At 38.5% G+C, this 22397-nt stretch overlaps 1 pseudogene; it reads left to right on the forward strand.

Moving 5' to 3' along the window:
• The first annotated feature begins 11804 nt into the window (after positions 1-11804).
• Positions 11805-22397, forward strand: part of LOC137071277 (globoside alpha-1,3-N-acetylgalactosaminyltransferase 1-like) — a 32369-nt pseudogene continuing 21776 nt past the window's right edge.

Below are 22397 nucleotides of genomic sequence, written 5' to 3' on the forward strand. Positions count from 1 at the left end.
ATGGGGATAAAAGACTACAATTCCCAGAATGCTTCGCTGCCCTGTGAGGCCATTCCCAAAGCCACGCTACTGGATTACAGTGACTGAGAGAACAGACACTACAATTAAAAACTGAACGTGTCTGTTCAATATAACGATCGAGTTGCTGCGTGAGTCTCACAGCACTTACGCTGCAGGACTCAGGAGTCATAAATAAGCTAATGAGTTCTCATGATGAGAGCTGAGGAAATCAGGGGGGGAAGCACAATCATTTGATTATACTCCAGGGTTTCTACTGATACAAAGCCATATGCTAATCGCTGAAGTAACCCTTTAAGTTATTTTGATTTTGTATACACTTTATCCCTAAACTGTAAATCAATGGCATAAAATAAGTGTTGTTAATATCCCAGTTGTTACAGCGGGTGGATTGGTTGTTTCAGTGGGTATATAGTAGTCGGTTACTGATTCCAAATTACATTTAAAAAAATAATAATTAAACATTTAAGTTAATATTATCTGACTCATTTTTGATTACTTTGACTTTTGACCTAACTTGTTAATCTTACAGATTTGAATATGATAATATTGTACCATATTGATATATAAACATACAAAGAGAAATAAAATGTATTCCATTTTTTGTTATCAACCAATCAAAGTGCATTAAATACTACAGACTAAATATTAATATTTCCCAGACTGGGGTTTGTAATGGGGTTTGTGAGTTCAATGGAAAGCTATTAATTAAATCATAAAACATATTATAAAATAAATTATTTTAAAATAAAAACAATCAAAATAAAACATTTACAAAAAAGATGCCATTTCATGTGATAATTTTAACTTTTTATTATTACTATTATTATTAACTGATTAACGTAAAATCTCTGGGGTTAATTCACGTAAATATATTCAAAGAGGTTTGCATTCGTTATATACTGTGTTTCATTTCAATTTCATGTACTGCGTCTCAATGTTCTTAATTCACCTACTTTATTGAATGTATGGGAATGCCACTCTAAATGGGAGCTCACAAGACATTATTGGAAACACCTCCAGTGTGACCCGTGTCTGATTGTGTCTAAGCAATAACATGACAATAACATTGTCCCACAACATCCTATGACGTCACTACCTGTGCGACCATGAGTATAAAAGGGCACCTGTAGAACATCATCTTCTTCTTTGTCTTCAGGAGCCATTTGCTTGTGTGTGTCAGAGTTTGTACGAGCGCGTTCAGTCCATGAGGATGCTTTTGAGCACCTTCACCTGATAGATGGCCATAGCATGCAAGGCAGACGCAGCCTAGCCCGCGGATCTGTAGGCTTCTGCTACCAAAGTAAATGTAAGAGAGCAATAAAGATGGAAGGCGCAGCCGAGTGATAGCGAAAAGTCAATGGAGACTTCTAAGATTTCGACAACTCCTCATGCACTTCTGGGATGAAGGGCACGAGAGGCTGCCAGGCGTTTTCAGCACAGCAACCTCCAGATACCTATCATCCAGCCTTGAATGCTCAGGGCATGGTGGAGAGTTCCACTCAAGCCCGATGCTCGCAGCTGCCCGGGAAAGCATGGCTTTTGATCAAACTCAGGCAATGCTGGAGCTCCCGAAGGAGACAGCACAGCCGACTTTTCATCACCGGAGAAATCCAGCCCACCTTGTGATGCGATCCACATGGTGTCATCCGCTGGTACTCCAAATGAGACAATAGGCCCAGGACAGGAAACACCAGCCCCTTCATCTGGAGACACCATGGGTTGCAGTGTGCTAGAGGGGGGTATGCATATTTGTCAGGTTGGCCCACACTGACACACTCAGATCACCCTGACCACCAGATTGGTGTGTTGTAAAGGGGACCCCCTCTTCTGAACGGAGATCATAGTCTCGATCGCAACACCGCGATGGCCATATTCCCGTAGTGGGAATACGAGTCATCCATTGATGCGCGTTCAGTGTGCACCAGACCCAAGCAAAACAGCGTTCATGCCCATCAGACGGACTAACCAGCTGACCGCACCCAGAAACAATGCACGGGCGAAAAAGACGTTTCACATGCAGCTCTTTTAGAGAGGAAAAAGCTCTGCAGAAATGCTGAAGCGCCCAGGGAGAACACAAGCTGTGCTAGATCACTGCACAAAACAGAAAAGGAATGCAAAACTCGCTGGAATGCTCCGTAACACACCCTGGAGAGAAGCTTGTCTTGAAGAGTCAAAGAAGCTCAGGAAGGCAAGTGAACCACTCGGCTCTAAAGCAGAAACATAATGCAAGGTTGCAATGCAACTCCTTATATGCCCACGAGGTGGGGCGGAGTTGCATTATACACATATTGTAGACCCATGTCATTGGCTTGTTTTGTAGATCTCGAAGGCGATTGGCTTCTAAGTGAAACTACCATTTCATCAGTAACTGATGTAACTCGTAGTTGACTGAAAGGGAAATGATGTTCTGTAGTTAGTTATATATGCAATGGGTATTGTTATGCATTTACTGTAGTTATGGTATACTTATGTGGCTATTTGTGGTATACAATTATGGGTGTATATATAGAAGTTAAGTTCATATAAGGTCATTCCTGTATCCTGTGGCTTCGCTGCCCTGTGAGGCCACTCCCAAAGCCACCGCTACTGAATCATTTTCACTTATTCTTCATATATTCTTCATAAAATCAGTTCAGTTAGTATGGAAGCCCGTTTCCGCCACTAAATAATAAAAAAAAAATAATAATTGCGACTTTTTATCTCACAATTCTGACTTTTTTTCTCACAATTGCGAGTTGTAAAGTCAGAATTCTGAGATATAAAGTCGCAATTGCGAGTTATAAAGTCATTGATCTGCCGCGTCCTGACACGAGTTGTGTTGTGAACACATTATAATAAGTATTTTAACTGTAGTTTTAGCTGATAATGATGGAATGATTGTCTTATTACCTGAGTGGCATTAATATTTCTGAGCAAACGCGCTCTTGAGGGGATTTTAAATGCAAGCTTTGGCACTGAAACAGAACGGATGTGAGGTGATAACGTTCATATTCTGATGTGTTATTATGGAAATATAATCCCCAGAACATTACCACCCTTAGAATGTGCTGTAATTCACGATTTCCTTAGAGAACGAGTGTGTTCAGTAATGACACGTCCAGTCGGGCCTATGACATGTCGCTATACATACAGTCACCTGAGCGTGGCGCTGCTGGGATCATATTTCATAAATAACGAATCATTTATAACATATTTCATTAATAACGCATCAGAATATGCTGTAATGCAGGATTTCGTTTGAGAATGTATTGACCTCCATATGTGCTCGGTTTTGATCATATTTGAAATAATAAATTAATCGATCTTTGGCTAATCTGTTACAAATTCTAATAAAGTATAATATAATCGCATATCATTAAATCTCAGCTGCAAACATTATATAATGTCATATTTCTATGTGCTTTAAATATGTAAGACATGTTAAATGCCTCAAATGATAAATATGTACTGGCACTTATAGCTTAGCCTACTATATTTATTGGACAAGAACCTCTTTCTCCATTCCCTAACTGTTAATTCTATATTATAGCCTATTCTGTTCCATAGCACACATGTACATACAAATTTGTCTATTTGTGTGTATTATGCATATGTGTATCTCACTCATTCATTTATTTTTATTCTCTATTGTGTAGCTACTGGGGTATACTGGAAACTTCTGTCACTAAGACAGATTTCTTGTGTGTGCAAAAATGGCAATAAAGCTCCTATATTGATTCTTTCTGATTCTGGTGTCACATGCGCCATTTATTGAAACAGTATCATTTTATCTTTTTAACGTTTAATGAAAACTGCTGCCCGATCACAACACGTCAGTGCTCTGTCGGTAGGCTACATACAGTCACCTGAGGGTGGCGCTTATCTGGGATCATATTTCATCAATAACGCATCATATGCTGTAATGCAGGATTTTGAGAATAGAAAACAAATGCAAAGGGGTACTCTGGTTGAATTTGTCACGTGGGCCTTTTATTAAAACATATAAGATTATTATTTACAGGAGTAGGCTTTTAATGAAAACTGCTCCATCTCAACCTCATATTTCTGTTGCAACTGTTCGGCAGCAGAACTCACTGTTTCTCTGTCAGGTTCAACACCATTCAACTATGTGTGTGTGTGTGTGTGTGTGTGTGTGTGTGGTTGCGCGCACATGCACCAATAAACTTGACATTGAGGTTTGAACTGAAGTGGTAACAAAGCCTTTTACAATTAATTTATTATTTCAAATATGATCAAAATCGAGCATATGGAGGTCAATAAAATTCTTTCTCAAACGAAATCCTGCATTACAGCATATTCTGATGCGTTATTAATGAAATATGTTATAAATGATTCGTTATTTATGAAATATGATCCCAGCAGCGCCACGCTCAGGTGACTGTATGTATAGCGACATGTCATAGGCCCAACTGGACGTGTCATTACTGAACACACTCGTTCTCTAAGGAAATCGTGAATTACAGCACATTCTAAGGGTGGTGATGTTCTGGGGATTATATTTCCATAATAACACATCAGAATATGAACGTTATCACCTCACATCCGTTCTGTTTCAGTGCCAAAGCTTGCATTTAAAATCCCCTCAAGAGCGCGTTTGCTCAGAGATATTAATGCCACTCAGGTAATAAGACAATCATTCCATCATTATCAGCTAAAACTACAGTTAAAATACTTATTATAATGTGTTCACAACACAACTCGTGTCAGGACGCGGCAGATCAATGACTTTATAACTCGCAATTGCGACTTTATATCTCAGAATTCTGACTTTATAACTCGCAATTGCGACTTTATATCTCAGAATTCTGACTTTATATCACGCAATTGCGACTTTATATCTCAGAATTGTGACTTTACAACTCGCAATTGTGAGAAAAAAAGTCAGAATTGTGAGATAAAAAGTCGCAATTATTATTATTATTTTTTTATTTAGTGGCGGAAACGGGCTTCCATAAGTTTGACAATAAACACTACAATTAAAAACTGAATATGTATGTTCAATATATTGTGATTTAGCTGCTGAGTGAGTGTCACAAATGCAACAGGACTCCGATTACACTCATCGTTCGTGATGAATGAGCTGAGGTATGAGCTCTAATGATGAGAGCTGAGGTAAACGCGTCCACGCTTGCGGCAGTAGTTCTCAGTGCATGTTCAGTCTGGCCCGTTTTCAGTTCACGCCTTTGGAAGTTTAACTTTTAATAGGAATTAATTTGAGAAGTTAAAACACTTACTTTGCTCCGCCGGCCGCTCCGTTTATATGAATGCCTGCAGCTGCGAACTGAACTGTGAGTGCGATCCCAACCCCCAATGCACGGGTTGAAAACATGTGGAAATAGATCTCTCTGGCTGTATTCTTTAGCCTTTGGCCAAAAATTTTACAGATAACGCAAATTGACGATATTTGCGTCACCAGAGTGATTTTTCCAGAAATAAAATGCATAAATCTCTTGTCTCAGGGGGAACATGATCATTTGAAAATACTGCAGGGTTTCTACTGATAGAAAGCCATATGCTAATCGCTGAAGTAACCCTTTAAATAATTCTATATCTAGGTGTTTATATTGTCTAAATAAGTAATTGACTATTTAAAATTTTGAACTGTTTGGAGTTATTATGGCTGATAATACACGTCAACGCCATAAGAAGGATGCAGACGGTGAATAGTCCTCTTTAATGAATGAATTGTGTGATGTCTCATTGGTTATTGTCGGGCTGTCGCAAGTGGAAGAAGAAGACGTGGAGGCCAAAGTTAAAGAGTTGTTGCGTGAGGGTCTGTGCTGTGACCCGGTGCCAAAGCTGGTGGCTGTGGAGCGCGTAAGGCAGAGAGGTCGACATCCAGGGCTGGTGGCAAAGCTCAAGGATTACGACAACTACCAAAGAGTGTATGAATCGTCTGCAAAATCGCACACTGAGCGTCTCATGGATTTCAATCTGCAAACTCTCCTTCGAGAGATCCCACCAGCAAAGGATTACTATTTGGTGGGTAATGGGAGGCTGATTAAACATTTGGAGAATGATGTAGAAAGAGGGCCACGGGTGTGACGAGATCATGTCCATCCTATAAGTACTGACCCCAGCTTACAGGGAATGTTTCCATAACTTTCACTAACGCTATGTAAAAGTTATGTAAATGTTAGTAAAAAACATTCCTAAAATAATGTTTCAGGAACATTCGTATAATGTTTTCATAGTTCAAATACATTATCGTAACATTGAGAGGAAACATTCTTAGAACAACATTGTTGGAAAATTCTTATGATGTTATTTGTGCTTGACTGATGTTCTTATAATGTTGAGCAAATACAGTCTCACAACATTCTTGGAATGCCATTATTTTAGAAGAAATGGGATCAGAAATTACAAGTGCAACCAGTACACAACAACATTTGGCCAATACCATTTTTCTGATCTTTCTTTAATTAGCATTGCTGCAGCTTTTATTTTGTCTTACCTCTTAGACTTGGATTCCCATCCTTAACATAGACAAAGTTTCAAAAACTAAGTTGGACGTTTGATGGAGTATTTCTGTGTCAAAAATACTCCTTCCGTTTTTTCAAATGACGGGAAGCATCACGACATCACACTTCGGTCGTGTCGCAAAAGTGGATCTCCACGGTCACTGCTGTCACAGGACTTCACAAAATCAAAATGTTACCAAAGAAGTGTGTTTTTGACAGAGCGGTCCCAACGATAAAGGTTCTCGGTCCTGCTTTGGAAACAGGCGGTGAGTAAAACTGCTTCAAATGTCTGTGTTGTTGGCTATCGTCACATAGGTAAACATCAGTAAACAACACGATTGTGTAACGTTACAGTTAATTTATCAATGGAGCATGCGATCTATGGTGTGATAAATACATTTGTTTAGCTGACCAATATAAGTGTCAGTTTGTTTATTGTAAAACCACCCAAACATAAACCTAGGGGACGTTCTCACAAAGCGTGCTTCGTCATTCAAACGCGCTAACGTTACTCCATTGTTGTTCTATATATAACATTACACTAGTCATGACGTGCAAAACTGTTTTGCTTGCTACTGCTAATAATTAGTCGCATACAATAGTCCATAAACCAAATCATGTCATCATAAACCACAAGTAAACCCACACAAATGTTGTCAGGCCACTAAATATAGTAACTTACATACCACAGAGACGGACGTCCTGCTGTTGCTGCTTCTCCTGTTCAATTTATTTATAGTTGAATCTGAAAGATAGCCATGGTTTATTAGGGTAAAAAAAAAATTCTCCACGCTTGAGAACGTCATTCTTTAGCTCCGCCCACACGATACGCCTCCAGCCGCTTGTTTTTTTCCGGAAAGACTCGGTACAGCCTTTTTTTTTTTTTTATAAGTATAATAAAACTAAAGATTTTTGGGAGATATGAAGGATGCAATACTACTCTATAGGTACTCACGATTGACATGAGATTGAGTGAAACTGAGTGTGTGTGCCCCCCCCCCCCCCCCCTTAAGTTTAACGTAAGAAATAAAATACACTGCTAAATAAAAACCAATAACCTTTCCCTATATTGTCCTAATGACAAATGTATGATTGGTTTATAAACTAAATACACTGCAAAAATGTATTTTATGAACAAAATGCTATCTTAATTTATATTTTCTGTACTTTAAAGGTTGTCAATAACCACTGCATCACAGGGGAAAAGGTTGTTTTTCAAGCACATTAATAAGACCTATATTTATGTTTTTAAAGTCATGCACCCTCTAGCTGGTGTAAAACTGTGTCGTGTTACATCTGATGTCGGGCGGCAGTGGCTCAGTGGTTCATGTAGATTGTCTACAATCCGGAAGGTTGGTGGTTCAATCCCCGGTTCCACCTGACCAAGTGTTGAGGTGTCCATGAGAAAGACACCTAACCCCAGCTGCTCCCGACGAGCTGGATGGCGCCTTACATGGCTGACACCGCCGTCGGTGTGTGAATGAGAGAGTGAATGGGTGAATGTGAGGCAAGATGTAAAGCGCTTTGGATGGCCATGGGTCTGTTAAAAGCGCAATATAAATGCAGTCCATTTACCATTTACGTTCTGACGTCACCTCGGTGTATACTGATACCAAGAGGTAGGGCTGGACAATATGGCCAAAATTCATATCACAATGTTTTTCTTAATTTCGGTCGATACGATATAATTCCGATATCGATATAAACTATATAAAAGCTTTAGAAAAAACTACTAAGAGCTGCCACAAGGATGTCTGTACCTACAAACTTCTGAAAATTTTATTTGCCAAGTCTATGAATAGTCCTCCTATAAAACGATATAATATTTTAGAAATAAAACCAGTAAAAATAAATTAATGTTCACCTTTTATTTGTATTTAGCCTTTATATGAAAAAGAAATGTGAAATCAACATCAAATAAACATAAGACTCTCACTTTATTAATATTAATATCTTTAAGTTTAAACTATAACATAGGCTGATTATATTATTCTTAATATAGATTAAACAAAAGTGCTTCAGCTAGAATTCAGCCTGACTCAGAATATTCTAGCGGATGGATCTGCTTTAGATGGTGGAACCGATCAATGACGGTGATGTCACGTGCATAACCTCAATACAGAGCGGCAAAATGCGCTTATGTGCATCCCGTGTGCAAAATGATGCGCTATAGAAGCAATGCAGAGTCACAGCGTACAGTGCTCCTATGCCGCAGACGCAGTTTATTGAGCATTTTCTTTTAAGTTTTAAAATTCAGTGAAGCACAATTCATAGCGCTCTATTTTCCATTTGTGCAAAACTATAGCATATATTTAATGCTGCATTTATTTAATTAAAAATGCAGTAAAAAACGTAATACAGTGAAATATTATTCTGATCTACATCATCGTTCACTACATGAATATATAGTAAAGTGTCATTTATTTCTGTGATCAAAGCTGAATTTATCATCATTATTCCAGTCTTCAGTGTCACTAGTCATTCTCATATTAGGATTTGATGCTCAACAAACATTTATGATTATTAACAGTGTTGAAAACAGTTTTGTTGCTCATGATGCTGCTTCATTGCTTTCATATATTGTCGCAATCGTTTGACTGTCGTCGTCACCTTTCAGCTCATAACGATTGTTTTCCTTCAGCTGCAGCTCCAGCGCGACAGTAAGTTTCTACGAATCCGCTTTTGGACTTTCTGTGAAAGCGCCCTCCTCATATTTAGATACGAATAAAATGACAGGTCATGCATAGATTATTTTTTGTCTCTGAATTTAAATATTGATGTATTCACGTTGGTTTCTATGTATACACTTGCCCGTGACCTCAAGAAGCGCGCAATCAACCGAGGTTAGAGAAAGCGGTCTTTAGCGTCCCTGTTAACTTGCCCGCCCTCGCTCCAGGTAACGCCGTTTCGAATCCTGCTTGGAGCGGGTCGACTAGGATCAGTGAGACCCAGTAAAAGTGCGGGGGATGAAAATACACTTTATTAAAAGTGCGGGGGACACGCCGAACCACTTACACCCCACTGAATTAACGTTAGTCTTTCTTCTCTTATCAACTATTTCTTTCTCCTTACTTGTGAAAGTTCGTTCAGTCACATTTGTGTTGCGGTCAGGGAAACTCTTTTTGTAGCTAAAACTTGCAGCCTACTACTGCTGAGCACTGACTACGTTTCTGTGGTGTACGTCATCGCGCAAGTAGCCAATCATGTTCTGCTCTTTCTGACGGCTGCGTCCTGAACGTCAGTCGGTGAGGAATGCTGTAATTATCGAAATATCGGAAATGTGTTTAAAAATCATATTACCGTTATTGAAAAAAATTATATCGCGATATATATTGATATTGAATTATTGTCCAGCCCTACCAAGGGGTAATCTAGCACTCGGAAAGCAGTCGAGGGGACGTGGAGACATAGAGTCAAGGGAGAAGAATGGGGAGAAGCCGATAGTGAGCCAAAAGCAACGGGACAAAACATTTAAACAACGTGATTCAGATTTTACTTTCCACAACTACTAGGAGACTTACAACTGTCAGACAGGTTGCTTACGTCACATCTACGTAGTCAAGCTCAGTCTGAGGCTGCTCAGCCATCAGGAAGTGAGTGCTTCTAATCGACTTCACTTTTTGCCGTTGAAGTCCATGGGGTCGCTGTGTCCATTTCTTTTACTGTCTATGGTGTATACACTTCATGTCGCGCCATTTTCAAACGGTATCCAAAGTGTGCAGTTCACATTTACTAAGGCCAGATCGCAGACCTTCTAACAGGTGGGTCGATTAGACTTTAGGGGTTTTGTTGTTGTTTGAATATATATGCAAAGCTTGTATGACTAAGTAGTAAATACTCCTGCAGTCATTTCTGCAGGAGACAAATATAGGCTAATGTTACTTGTTGTGGTGTGGGGGATTTATTTTTAAATGGTTAGCCTGTGTTAAATTGAACTCCAACTCGAGTGCAAATTGGCTTTGCAGCTTTATATTTTATGAATTAGGGACTCTTACACGTTTCATAACATAGATTTTTAATGTAAAATACTTAAAAAAATTAATGTTAGCCATTTTCCCCCTGTTGGGCCAAAAGCAAGTGTGCCTGGGTGTACCAGAGCCTGTCACGTTTCCACTGCCTCACACTGCTGCTCATTTTACATAACATCAGGCTAATAAAAAATATTTAAAAAAGAAATATATTTTAGACATTTTAAACAATTTCCAGTTGAAAACTCTCTTTCAGGTACCAGCGAGTGTAAAATAAAGTTACTAGATGGGGATTCTGATTACCACACAAACCAGAAATATATTCACTTGTACTGGCAACGTTACTATTAAAATATTTTTTTTACATTACAAATAACTGTAGGTTTAGTCTTAACCTGTGAATTTAATGTCATCAGGTTTCATTCTGTTTGTGAAAAAATGGTTCTTTTGAACCACATATATATATATATATATATATATATATATATATATATATATATATATATATATATATATATATATATATATATATATTTATAATATTTTTTTTTTTATTTTTTTTATTTTTTTGTCTAAGTCCTTGTATTTGACTAAGTCCTTCACCAGCAGAGCAATTCATATTTTTGAATAAAAATGTGATGTAACAAATGACACATTGTGGCTTTTTTTTTTTATATAATCTTAATTTTTCATGACAAAAAAACTAAAACAAAAGACTAAAAGAAGTTATTTACAATGAGGGGGCTACAGGTTACAAAACCAAGTAGGCCTAGTTGTCAGACAGATGTTAAAAACGTGTTTTGTTTTGTTTTTTTCTGTCAAGGTTATTTCAGATCAATACACGCCAGTGTTCACTAGATGGCGTCATGGAGACGGGTGTCGTTTCGGCACATTTGCTTCAACTGTTTCAGTGCTTCACGAAGCCTCGGTCTGCCCATCACTACAAAATGCATAGTGATAAGGCATAGGAACCCAATTAGATGGTATCGTGCCAGCAAAGAAGCAAACAGTAGTAAGAGTTAACTGAATTTGCTTTAATACGGCGCCCTGTTTGTGAAACTATTAATAGCAGCGAGGGGAGTTGAAACAGCTGATCAATGCAAATCAGCTGATGAGACGGTGTTATTGCCAACAGCGTTAGCAGCTTTTGATTAGGCCTACTTGGCCTGCCAGAACTGACGCTGACGCTCAATTTTTGCTTAAAACAAGTTATCTGTTGAGATTCTCAATGTATTCTATACTTTGTATATCATATTCTATGCAAAACAACACTGCATAAATCTCACCTTTACTCCAGTAGAGCAACAGTAATCATACTCCTCCCATTATTAGGCTACTGTCTTGATTGCTTCCTCTTTCTGACATTCAGTTCGCCAAGTGAATACTATTAGACACAAAACCTAATACAGGAACAATGAAACTCCTTCAAAATGCTAATATCTTTCTTCTCGTGTTGACTGGCCTCTCAATAACTGGGTATGTAGTTACTACTTTGTCATTTGTAGCTTGCTTATTGTTACATTTAGGGTTTGGATCTTAAATGAATAAACTACAACAAAGTTTACTGTAGTTTAGGTGTTCATTAGTTTTTCATTTACAGTCTTTGTGTCAAGTCAAACCAAGACACTTTTTTTCATATAGCGCTTTTTATAATACAGATTGTTTCAAAGCAGCTTTACAGTGAAAACAGGAAAATAATGCAACAGTTTATTTTTGCTGTACAGCTCACTAAACTATACTTGTGGACTACTGTTGCATTTACATACATCATCATACCTCATAGTTTTTCATCTTTTAAAATGCATTTAACTATTTAAAACTATTAAAAACTATTATACTTTGCAAATGTACATAAGGGACCAAAACATTTTTTACATACTGCATGTACACAAAGGGCGAGTCCTGGTTGAATTATTCAGATCCAGTATTACAGGTTTTGTTTAAAATGTCCTTTAAAGTATCCAACCAGAAACAAGCTATTGTTACATGGTACACAATACAGTGCGTGTTTTTGTGGGTAAAGTTGCTGGTGACAAATTGACACATCTTCGTTACCAAGAAAAACTATTACAAATTTCCAATGTTTTCTATATCAGTTTTTATTTTTTTATTTTTTATTTTTTTACTTTTTAATGGCAATGATACCTAAACAATACCCTTGATCAATTCTTTATTATGCTTACAATATAATATAATTATAACAGCCTATAATATAATATATAAACTAGTTGAAGTATTTAAAGTGATCATTCACCCAAAAATGCAAAATGTTTATCTGAGAGCTTGGACCAGGAGTTGTGCGGCCTGTTCTGATAGGAAGGGTCTATAATCTTCCTAATGTTATGGTTGATGAAGCTAGCTGAATGGAGAAATTTTGATGAAGTGCTGGGTTGGTTTAATCCACAATAGTTCTGTCTTTGCAAGGTTGAGTTGAAGGTGATACTCCTTCATCCAGCCAGAAATGTCTGTCAGACAGGCAGCGATACGAACACCAACTGTAGGATCATCTGGTTGAAATGAGAAGTAGAGTTGAGTGTCATCAGCATAGCTGTGATAGGAGAAGCCGTGTTTTTGAATGACAGAGCCTAATGATGACATGTAGATGGAGAAGAGAAGTGGTCTTAGCACTGAGCCCTGGGGAACTCCAGCTAGATGATGTGACTTAGACACTTCACCTCTCCATGACACCCTGTAGGACCTCCCTGAGAGGTAAGACTTGAACCGCTGAAGAGCAGTTCCTGAGATACCCACGTTCTTAAAAGTTGACAGGAGGATCTGGTGGTTAACTGTCAAAAGCAGAAGACAGATCCAGCAAGATAAGTACTGAGGATTTGGAAGCTGCTTTTGCCAGTCTCAGTGCTTTTTGTCTCATCCAGTGACAAAGTGATGACACGCTTGCGGCTGTTGGACATAGTGTTGTATTTGAGGTAAAAGAATTATATAACTATATATTGCACACAAATCAATCATTTTGTGTCTTAAGATATCAATGTGTCGCCATGAGCCACTGTGTTTAATATGGATTTGTATATATATATATATATATATATATACAATCATATTGTTGGAAATACAATTGTTTGGCTTTAGTGCTAATTCATTTTATGTTGTTGTAATTATGATTTCAAAAAGTTGATTCTGCGTTAATTTGCTATCATATTTAATGATTTTCAAAATGTTGTAGATCTATGTAGCAACTGAGAATCGCTAAAAATATATATATATTGAGACATGGGTCTTGTTAAGGATTTTCAGTTTTGTTCAAAGTAAAAGTATGGTGTTTGGGATAAAAGGCACAATAATAACCATTATAATAGTTAGCTGACTTTTCCATTTGTTGACAAAGTCATGACATGGTTAGAATCAGATGGTAAATTTCATTAATGAATTTCTTTCTTCAGCTGAACACAAGGGAAGATATTTTGAAGAATGTCAGTAACAAAACAAATAACTGGAGCTATAGACTTCCATAGTATTTTTTTTCCTACTATGGAAGTCTATAGCTCCAGTTAACTGTTTGGTTACTGACATTCTTCAAAAAATCTTCCCTTGTGTTCAGCTGAAGAAAGAAATTCATACAGGTTTGAAACAACTTGAGGGTGAGTAAAGAATGACAATTTTCATTTTAAAGTGAACTATCCCTTTAAGGGTAAATTTAGATGGGTTATAACATTAAGAAAAAACATGATTTGCTTATCCTATCATTTATGATCTCTTATGTGTTTCCTCACAGACTCATTTATTTTGGCTTCACTGCCTCCATCTCAATCAGGTGAGTTTTTAATGGTATTAATGATGGACAAAACAATGCAGGTGCATGAACATAGTGTGCAAGTAAGTAAATTACAGCAGTGTGAGTGAAACCGGTCCTACTCAACCTGCTCCAAGCTGGATTCGAACCAGCACATTAACAAGGGCACTAAAGACCACAGTATATAGCACTGGTCACTAGCCCCTCTTGATATCAAGGGAGTGAGTTTAACAAACACACAGCACTTGCTTGCTAAGTTACAATCACCCCCCTAAACCTCACTCCCCTCTGGGTCACGCCACCAAATGTAACCGGTCCTACTCAACCCACTCCGAGTGAGATTTGGACCGGTGTCTCCGGCATGGTAGGCAGGCATGCTAACAAAGACACTTAAGACTGCAGTTGCTAATGTCAGTCACTAGAGCGCCTCTTGAGATCAGGGGAGTGAGGTTTACACAGCTCTTACTGACCTGTTACACTAGCACAGTAACAAAGCTTGCACGTAAAACGCAAACCTGCAGAAATCGTAAATCCAAAACTCGAGCATAAAAACATATGATTGTGCACACAAATCAACACATTGTGAAGAAAAAAAAGAAAAAAAAACTGCCCTGACAGGTCTCACACAAGGGTGTGAATAACAGTTGCCATACCCTGGCATTCAGACAAAATAAACAACAAAAGAATAAAGAGCTCATGAAGCTTCTTAATTAGTTCTGTTCTTTTCTGCATGCACGCAAACAAACTGTTCTCAGAGTCTGTCCGACTGCATCTTGCAGTACTACAAACCACACCCCATACCTCCATTTAGGATGTCATCAGTTCTATCGAAGGGGTAGGTTTAGGATTGGTGAGTATAGTTTTAAAAATAGCTGTTATTTAATACTTCATTTCGTAAATAAAGCGTTAAAAAATGACTTTATTTTAGTCAGACATCAATGACATGCAGAGGTGTCAAGTAACGAAAGTTACCTTACTTTAGTAGAAATTATTTAATTATATTTCTGCCTACTTTTTACTTCTACTCCAACTCCTTACATTTTCACGCAATTATCTGTACTTTCTACTCCTTACTTTTAAAAAATAGCATCGTTAATCCTCTTTCATTTCATCTTGTTTTAAAAAAAAACTAAGCAGATAAATCGCGTCATCCGGATAGTGTGAATTTGATTGTGGTTGGATGAGAAGTGTAAACATATACCATTCTAACTGTTTACTGCACGATCCATCTCGCTTGCTGGGCGGGTTCCAGCGGACGACCACGCACTTTCAGTAAATCAGCGATCAGCAGGCAGACGCGGTCATTCATGACAGCCAGGTTTTTAGCGCGATAACTCGTCGTAGCTATATTTACATTTACATTTAATCATTTAGCAGACGCTTTTATCCAAAGCGACTTACAAAAAAGGGGAGAGCAATAGAAGCAACGAAACAAACAAGGCCAACAACCTGTAAGAGCTGTAAGAAGTACACAATTTTTCTTTTTTTTCTTTTTTCTTTTTCTTTTTTTTCTTTTTTTTTATAGCCATCTACAATAGCCACCTACAACAAAAACTCACATACGCAAAATACAGAACACTGGATTTTGATATCCATGATAACAACCCATTAGGACTAAGGCAGTTGCCCCTGTCGTTAAGCAGATTCAGTGGCCCAATGGGTTGGTTTTGTATGGCATTCTAGCTAAACGCGCAGCAATAGCCATCTACAATAAAAACTCACGTACGCATAATACAGAACACCGGATTTGGATAGCTATGATAACTATGTAACACACCCGCCTGAAGGCACAAATCCGGATGAGAGACGTAGATATGATCCAGGAGTGTGCGCTTTTTGGTCATTGCTGTGGTGATCAGTAAGTGCTATTCCGTATTGGTCAGGTGCAATTGGAAAAGATGTATCTTAAGATGTTTTTTAAAAATGGCTACAGACTCAGCAGCACGAATTCAGATCGGCAGGTCATTCCACCAGGTGGGAACGGTCCAGGAAAATGTCCGTGAGAGCGATTTCATGCCTCTTTGGGATGGAATCACAAGGCGCCGCTCACTCGCAGAACGCAAGCTTCTGGAGGGTGTGTAAGTCTGAACAAGTGAGTTTAGGTATATTGGTGCAGAGCCAGTGGTTGTAGGCGAGAACTAGTGCCTTAAATTTGATGGAGGAGGATGTTAGAGTGGAGCAAAGAGTGTCAGTAGCACTGTTAGCATCCAGTGCTGAGAACTGAGCAGGTGGAGGGAGTGAAGATGAAAACATAGTGGATAGGCGAGAGGGAGAGAGTGAGTGTAGATTACGCCGAAAGGTAATCTGTGTAGGAGTACATGTTTTATCAGGAGTCAGTATAAGGGTTAAGAGTGATGAGAAAGTGGTCTGAGGTGTGTAATGGAGTAACTAAAATGTTGTCCGTGGAGCAGTTGCGTGTGTAGACGAGGTCTAATTGGTTACCTGATCTGTGAGTAGCCGTAGTAGATACTAACTTAAGGTCAAATGAAGTCAGTAGAGTGCTGAAGTCTGTGGCCAGGTGTTTATCAAGATGGATGTTGAAGTCACCAAGCAGAATCAGTGGAGTGCCATCCTCAGGGAAGCTAGAAAGTAACACATCCAATTCCTCCACAAAGTTACCGAGGTGACCTGCAGGACGATAGACCACTACCACATGGATTTTAACAGGGTGAGTAATAGTGATTGAGTGCAATTCAAATGAACTGGCCGGTAGAGATGGTAAGGGATCAAATTTCCAATCATTTGAGATAAGCAAACCAGTACCCCCACCCCTCCCAATAGGCCGAGGAGTGTGTGAAAAAGTTAAATTGGTTGAGAGGGCTGCAGGAGTGGCAGTGTCCTCTGGTTTGATCCAGGTCTCAGTTAGGGCCATGAGTTCCAATAGATGAAATAAAGTCTGCTTTGTTTACAGCAGACTGGCAATTCCAGAGACCAATTGGAATAGAGAGTAAAGTAGCAGAGGATGTTAGGATATAGCGCAAATTATTAGGATTGCGGCGTCTCGTGCATACAGAGCGTGATTTTCGAGTGCTAGTAGTAATAGTTGAGATTTGAAAGCACATGGTGAATACAGATCAGAGAAAAGGCCAGATAGGAATTAGAAAAGAACCGAACACAAATAATGAAAAGGAAGATGATACTCGTGCCTTGCTCGGGAGGAGTTGCAGAGGGAAGAGTTGAGGTCTTTACACTCGTCGGTCTAGCACAGGGAAGAGTTGAGGTCTTTACACTCGTCAGTCTTGCACAGGGAAGAGTTGAGGTCTTTACACTCGTCGGTCTTCACACAAGGAGGGCTTCACACTGCCACGGACTATCACGCTTTTTATACTCACCTGAGTATCATTATTGAAAGCTGCTGGGAACGCCCCCAACAAACGTTCACTCACAACGTGGCAATGACCAAACAAATGCTAACTGCCACACACACCGCGAGAATACACCAAAACTAATAATACACACCACTGCACTACACAGACACACTTATCCAACAACAAATGAACAAACAATCAAATGAGAAAAGTTACAAACATGTGAGACGATAGATTAATACAGTTTGTGATTACACAGAACCATGATCTTCTTCTTCTTTCGCCTTTTCCCTTCATCATCTGCCTCCATCTATTTCTATCCTCTGTATCCTCTTCTCTCAGACCGACTACCTTCATGTCCTCCTTCACTACATCCATAAACCTCCTCTTTGGTCTTCCTCTTGACCTCCTGTCTGGCAGCTCTAACCTCAGCATCCTTTTACCGATGTATTCACTCTCCCTCCTCTGAACATGTCCAAACCATCTCAACCTGGCCTCTCTAACTTTTTCTCCAAAACATCTCACATGTGCTGTCCCTCTGATGTACTTATTCCTGATCCTATCCATCCTCGTCACTTCAAGAGAACCTCAACATCTTCAGCTCTGCTACCTCTAGCTCTTCCTCCTGTCTTTTCCTCAGTGCAACTGTCTCCAAACCATACAACATCGCTGGTCTCACTACTGTTCTGTACACTTTTCATTCTTGCTTTTCATTCATTCATACACAGAACCATGATCACCTTACGAAAATTAAACATGGCTGTATGTAGGGATGACACAAGTACCGGTACTTCTGTACGAAGTACATAAAATGTACATACGTAAAGTACGTAAAAAATGTGACGATAGTATCTGTATAGCATCGTCTCACAAGTAGACTATATTCGGTCCCGCAGCTGCGTTCAGTCGCGGCACGCAGGGCTCCAGACTGTAGCCGAATACGAGTGTCTGTGTATATTAAAGGGGGGGTGAAACACTCAGTTTCAGTCAATCTCATGTCAATCTTGAGTACCTATAGAGTAGTATTGCATCCTTCATATCTCCGAAAAGTCTTGAGTTTTATTATGTTTATAAAAGAAATATGGGCTGTACCGAGTCTTTCCGGGGAAAAAACGAGCGCCTGGAGGCGTATCGTGTGGGCGGAGCTAAAGATCAAGAATATATGATCCAGAATCATTCGGAGGCTGAAATAAATTGAACAGGAGAAACAGCAACAGCAGGACGTCCGTCTCTGTGGTATGTACTGTATTTAGTGGCCTGTAAACATTTGTGTCTTTACTCGCAGTTTATGAGGACATGATTCGGTTTATGGACTATTGTATGCGACTAAACCTTAGCAGTAGCAAGCAAAACGGTTTTTCACGTCAGACTAGTGTAACGTTATAGAACAACAATGGAGTCCGTTAGCGCATTTGAATGGCGAAGCACGCGATCGTGTCGTTTACTGATGTTTACTCACGCGACGATAGCCAACAGCATAGACATTTGAAGCAGTTTTACTCACCGACCGTGAACCTTTATCGCTGGGACCGCTCCGTCAAAAACACACTTCTTTGGTATGATTTGGTAAAGTCCTGACAGCAGTGAACGGTGGAGATCCATTTTGCGACACGACTGAAGCAATGTTGTGAAGCTTCCCGTCATTTCTGCGTTCAAATCGGTTCAAATGCAGCGCTGCCTTCCCGGAATGCTGGGCTGAAGCGTTGAAGTCGCTTGATGTCCCCCATAGGAATAAAGTGGAGCGCGGCTCGGACTATAAGGACGACTGGATCTGCACCTGAGAGAGTGTTTATGGGCGTGCATTTCCTCTCTTGCTATAGTCACGCGCGTGCGCATCCTACCGGAAGAAGAGCCCGTACGGCCCATACAAGGACCTTCCGCTCTATTAACGTCAAGCCGAGCCATACTCGAAAAAAACTCTCCGAAACTTGTGAGAAACCGGAAGGAGTATTTTTAACACAGAAATACTCCATCAAACGTCCAACATTAGTTTTTGAAACTTTGTCTATGTTTAGGATGGGAATCCAAGTCTTTAACAGTGTAAAAAGCTCAGTATGCATGAAACAGCATTTCACCCCCCATTTAAATACTCTTCCATGTTTTACGTTTCTGTGTGAATGACGGGAGCGCGTGTCATATCATGAACAGAGACTCAAAAGTCACGGCAACCCGTCAAAATAAAAGTTCGATTTTAAACGTGAATAAATTGACAGAATATATTAGGCTTGTAGTTGTCATTGTTGCCCATTTTAACACATTTGTGTATTGTACCATTTCTCAAGCAATAAACATGATTGTTTTAACAGTCTAAACATGCATTCTTCATTTGTTCTTTCATGATTAGTTTTACAGTAGGCTAATGCATAGAAGATTTTTTAAAAACAACTCAGCAAGAATAACCCAGAATAGCAAATCCATTAATGGTAAAAGAAAGATTTCTCAACAGCCCAGCCTGCTGGGTTAAAATGCCACTGGGTTAATTTAACCCAGCATGTGTTCTGTCCAATATTTACCCAGCGCTGGGTTGCCAATTGGGTTGTTTTTAACCCAGCCATTTTTAGAGTGTGAACAGTATCAATGAATTACGCATTTTGGCAGTGGTGTGTTTTAACGTGTGAAATGCTTGTTAATGATGTGCTTTTTCTGATCTCTTATATTGGGTACTGTTTGCACCTAAAGTGGCTTATTCAATAAAATATCATCACATTATTTATTTATTTATGGGGGGGGGGGGGGGGGCTTTGAGTGAAACTTTTTTTTTGTAAAATTCAATTTTTGTAAAATTCAATAGGCAACTAGTCATCGTATCTTCCGCTTCGGGTAACGTGTTAATGCTCAGCAGTACAAATATGGTATATTTCCATTGTACTAAAATGCATTCATTTTCAATGGGTATATATGCGGCTGCATTTTTCAATATTAACATTTTAATATAACATTATAGTCATTATGGCCTTTAGAAAATTGTTTTTTGAGGAGGTGGGGTAGTGCACTATAGGCCCTTGTGGCCTAAGCTTGTCTCTTGGCATTTTTTTCCTTACATTACTTTAACTTTTATACTTTAAATAGTTTTAAAACCAGTACTTTTACACTTTTACTTAAGTAAAAAGTTTGAGTTGATACTTCAACTTCTACAGAGTCCATTTTCATATTGCCACACACACCACACGTGTAAATTTTGGCTCCAATGTGCGAATAACTGCTGGTTGCTGGTCTTTTCTGGAACTCTTATTTTGTTTGGCTGCTTGTATTACTTTAAAGGGATACAAATAAAAAATACATGTATGTAAGAGTATGTAAATAATGTAAATGTAAGAGAAAATTAGTAATCCCTGATCCCTGAATTATATTTTGAATATATATATATATATATATATATATATATATATATATATATATATATATATATATATATATATATATATACCAATATATATATATAAACCCAACTTTTACAATGCAGTATTTCAGCATTATAACCATATATCTGTTTCAGATATAAAGAGCAAAGATTCTGTCTCAAGTAAGTACTGTCATTGTTCTTACACTCACTGAAACACATGCTCAAAACATACATGACTTTATGACTTACACATACAAAAGCACATTCAGAAGCATACATTTATATTTAGTATTGCAAATTCAAACTTACTGTCAGAACGTGACTGCCAGTGACTGTTTGTTATATTTGTTTTTGAGGGCTCTTCCTCTTTTTATACATTTTATTTTATCTCTGCTTCTCTCCTGTTATTGAACACTTTTGCTTGGTAACTGTAATGCATTAAGCATGCATTAAGATTTTTGCGATCAAAATTACTGATTTTGTGGTGGTTATTTCCAGAAATGTGTGAAAAATTTTGCAATGGCTTTTTTTAATAATTAGGATACCACATTTACCATATTATGTACTATGTTATAATAATAAGTCATACATGACAATAGAACAAACAAAATATAGTTTATTTTGGTATCTTACTAAAAAAGGCTAGTCCAGGGGTGTACTATGTAGCTTTAATAACATGATCAATTAGGGTGGGAAATATGACTGGGAAAAGTAAATCACAGCAATACGCAATTGCCTAAAATAAGTAAAAAGTTCTCAAATAATTAATTAATCAAGTAAACGGTCAGTAATAAAATAAGAACTAATAAACAAATGATAGGAGGACAAATAAATACAACACAAAGATACAGATACAAACAGTGCTTTACGTTTAAGTAAGCTATTGTTTGTTTTTTCCAGTTGTTGTTGTTTGATGGTGTAGTAACCTAGGCTATATTAGGTTGCTTTCACTTTAAATACCTTATACAGTAATGCCAGTCGGAACCAATATTGTCACACATCCCAAACTCATTCACTCAAGACATAACCGCCAAGACGGACATTTAGACGGACTGTTTTTGATTGTTCAAGGGCATGAAGCCAAGGGCATAGAATGCATTTCTTTATAGCCTACTCGTGAGCTCTGACAGCGGGCAAACGTGCACAGAATCCTCAGCCAGTCTCACATCAGTCTGCGTGTCAGTAGTCATTTGAGTTTGTGGTATACTATTTTATTAACTCTATTTTTAGTGTTATCGGACATATCATACTTTTATTTGGTCATTCATCCATCTTGAGTAATCAATTCGGCCGGTCCACGGCCCTTATGCTAGACGGCAGGTGAGAAAGCTTCGCTTTCATTTTCAGACCATGCGCATGCACTACAACGTATCCTCATGAAAACGATGCATTACAGCTTTAAATAAATGTAAGATAGTTCAATTAGATAATATTATTTATTTTTTGTGATTTAAAAAAAAAGTGTGATTATTTTGTGGTGAAATGGTAAATTATGCAGGATTTTGTTGATTTTGCGTTGTATGCAGCGATCACGGAGTTGCGAAT

Source organism: Pseudorasbora parva, chromosome 3 (genome assembly GCF_024679245.1).
Source record: "Pseudorasbora parva isolate DD20220531a chromosome 3, ASM2467924v1, whole genome shotgun sequence".
Lineage (NCBI taxonomy): Eukaryota > Metazoa > Chordata > Actinopteri > Cypriniformes > Gobionidae > Pseudorasbora > Pseudorasbora parva.